The sequence below is a fragment of the Triticum dicoccoides genome, chromosome 7B, assembly GCF_002162155.2.
Source record: "Triticum dicoccoides isolate Atlit2015 ecotype Zavitan chromosome 7B, WEW_v2.0, whole genome shotgun sequence".
Taxonomy (NCBI): Eukaryota; Viridiplantae; Streptophyta; class Magnoliopsida; order Poales; family Poaceae; genus Triticum; species Triticum dicoccoides.
In genome coordinates, this window is record NC_041393.1 from 634,174,075 (window position 1) to 634,177,781 (window position 3,707).

Below are 3,707 nucleotides of genomic sequence, written 5' to 3' on the forward strand. Positions count from 1 at the left end.
ATCTGCTTATTATCAATAGGAGTTGGGTTTCTCTGTGCTGGAGCAGTATCTATAAAAACTGGAGCTTGTTTATTATCTCCTGGCGTTTGGATCTTTTGCAAAGGCCTTGTTTGTAACCCTTCAGATTCTAACATAGTTGTCTTCCCCTTGCATGCCTTGTATAGAAGAATGGTGCTTTAATTATAAAACATGCGACAGCACAGAGATGGAATAGGTACTGAAGAATAGAAAGGCATGAGTTGACATGTATTCCCTCCATCCGGAAAAATGGATGGGTCTAGCCGTATTTCAGTTCTAGATACATCCTTTTTTATCCATTTCGGCAACATGTAATCCGGACGAAGGGAGTATGGTGTAAGAGCTAGGGATAGGACAGGACAACACAGCAAAAAACACTAGTTGAATGTAAAAACATATGCTAGCGGAATACGTACAGAAATAACTAAGGCAACATACGGGTGTATGATTGGGAAAATAAGATGCCATTGCAACAGAGCACTAGAACATCACTTCAATGTAAAAACGTGGTATGGCAGACACATGAAGTACATATTGATGAATAACGATGCATAAGATATTCAGAACCATGATGTCCAAATTAAGCAGATGGAATTGCGATAGAGTAGAATGATAGTACTTGAATTTGAAAACATGTTATCATGAATGGAATAGGTACTGAAAAACAGGAAGGCATGACATATTTACATGCATGATCAGCATGCTAAGCACATGGCATTGCAATAGAGTAGATACACTCCAGGACATTATATGCATGTTGTACCCATATCACAGGCCAAGTTAGAGAAAGGACCTTGTGGGGTGAAGAGGATTCATCATCTTTCTGCAAGTCTTCTGAAGAACTGCCTTTACATGTTCCATCATATTGGGTATCATTGACATCAAGTTTATTGGCCTATACATTGCTCCGTGAGGTTCTTGTGGATATATCAGTGTGTGCAATTATATCTTACATGCATGGAAGACAACTAGTAGTTAGATTTATGTAATGAATGCATGTAGGAGACGACATAAATAGTAGGGCTGGGGTTAACTAGCAGCAATAGGTCTCATAAACTAAAGGGAGAACACAGATGAAAGCTACAGAATATGTATCGTTTGTACTCGAGATTAACTAGATGGCACACAAAAGTATTAAAGAACAACATAGGTAATACTAGAAGTGGCGTAATACTATAATCACCAGCCTATGGGATAGCATTGGCTGGTGGATGATAACTATGGAACAACGTTACCTACAGAACAAGTATCTTAGCTGAACTATAGAACAACGTGAACTCCTGAACAAGACCCGTAAGAGATCAGCATGAATATACAGTGAAATGTGATGATCTATTTTCCATGCTTAGATGAATAACAAACCCATAAATGTTGCACACAAGTAAGATGAGGGTACAACCTATCTGGCTACCATCCATAGGAGTGAGCATCATGTGTTGACTTGTTGATGGACCTGCAGTTATTGTGGCTGTCCACGTCGGGCACGCACATTCGATGCAGGGAACTGTTGAGTGGGGACTATAGCTCCCTTCTGGTGTATGCTTCCCTTGTTGGAGCAGCTGTGGTGAGTCGGAAGACGGTGTGTCTGAAGATGAAGATAATGCATAATGTTAAGAACGACATATCTCTTTGATCTGAAGAAATACACTAAGAGATCAACAGCAAGGTATGACAATGGTCACACGTCTGTTGACTGAAGACTAAATTGGGGTCACACAATTTTATTTTATTTTGGTACTGTCCGATCTATGCCGGATGGCTTGATGTCCGTCTTGTGCCTCCCGGCTAACACTGTTCGGAATCTTCCCCGAAGAGCCAGCAACCAATGGCAGAGCAGCCTGCCTCCGCCTTCCGTGGCCTGGGCCAAAACCACGCTCCCCGCCCCACCGCACTACCGTGGTTGCGCCGCCCCTGGGCCAATCCACAAAGACTCCCCGTCATCCAGATGTGGCGATGACAGTACCTTCAACCCACGCAACTCTAAAAGATAGCCATCTAAGCGCTGTTTCCGCGGCAAACTTGCGGCCCCGCACCCTTACGTTAGACACCAGCCAACCGGCAGCCTAGGAGCTCCGCCGCCTCGAGGGGTGCTGCTTCCCATTTGGAATCGATTGGCCCAGAATAAAAATTCAGACAACTGACGCCTAAATAAAGTGATTTGAGATGAGGGTGCGACCTATCTGGCGGCATGGTGAAGTAGGCAGGTCCAGCTGCCGAGTTGGTGAGGCCGGCGCAGTTGCGGTGGCGACCGGCGGCAGGGAAAGAGCGATGTCGTGACGCTCGACCGCTATGCGGAAGAAGCACCAGGACTCTGGACGGATCCGAAGTTGTAGCCGCTCCGGCGCTGTGAACAATGGCGGGGGTGAATCGGCTCCGGTACGGTTCACACGGCCGTCATCGAGGCAGCACCAGCTGCACGGAGTAAGAGGCACATGGCCCAGTGCACGACGGCAATTGGATAGCGTCTCCGGCATTAGGGAGGAGGGCGGTTGTGAAATTGGTGCGGTGGGGGCGCCATGGAGGTGGGGCTGAGGTTTCGTGGCTCGGGAGAAGGGAGCTTCCCGGGGAGAAGGTGATTTGGCGCCCATGAGGTATGAATGGGGGCGGGTGGGTGCAATTGGGAGGGGAGTGCAACCATGTCTTACGGACGCATTTGTCTGAAATGTGAGGGGGAGTTACAGTTCTACCCTTGCATATAGGCTTCTCGGCTTGGGACTGTGTACAGAGGGTCGGGGATAGTAGAGTAACTTTGCTTCTCCCCAAATAGTGGGCGGGAGCGGTTTCGGGCAAGGAGGGCGTGTTTTGAACTATAGTGGGCACAAGCGGTTTCGCGCGAGGAGAGCGTGTTTTGAAATAGTGGGCGTGAGCTATTTTGGGCGAGGAGAGCGTGTTTTGCCGAACATGGTTTATGAATTATTCAGCACATGTCATTTCGGCCGAGGAGAAGGCGCGCTTGGATGAAGTTACGAACCTACCCTCGATGTACAACGGGCCAATTGATGTGTGTCCCGCATAGGACGGTAATTTCGCGTCTCCCATTTATTTGCTCAGGCGAATTCCACCGAGCAGAGAGGATGTTTAACGGTTCATTCAAATTTTGGGAGAACGAGCATCCATGTCTACCTTACCAAGTCGATTTGAATCAAATTTTGAAATATTAGCTTGCCACTTCTTTTTTAGATGGAGAGATGATGCTCGGGAGTAATGTGTTTTTACATGCTCGTTGCTAGCGATTTACAATATGAAAAATAGTTGACCCGCTCAAAACATGAATCAAACCCAAAATGAAATATCTCGATTCAATGAAATAGCTCGTTCAGTAGGTCAAAATAGTGAACTAAATCCAAAATTGAACACCTCAATCGAGTAGCATGTTGTACAGTATTATAGTACTCCATGAACATGTTGAAAGTCAAATTAATGAACTTGTTTGATGTACGCATATATCCGTTCATGTGTGGATTGCAGACAAGATGTTCTCCAATTTAAATATTTGAATGCAAGTTTATATCGAAACATGGTTTATATCAGTCTTTGATGCATAAAACACGACCTCCCCTCTTCCGGACTCCTGTTCTCTCTCTCTCTCTATCTCTCTCTCTCTCTCGCTGACAATCTTCAATTATGTCGCACGCATCCGACACAAAAACCAAGATGTTCCCTCTCCCTTTCTCTCCATCTCTCTTTCT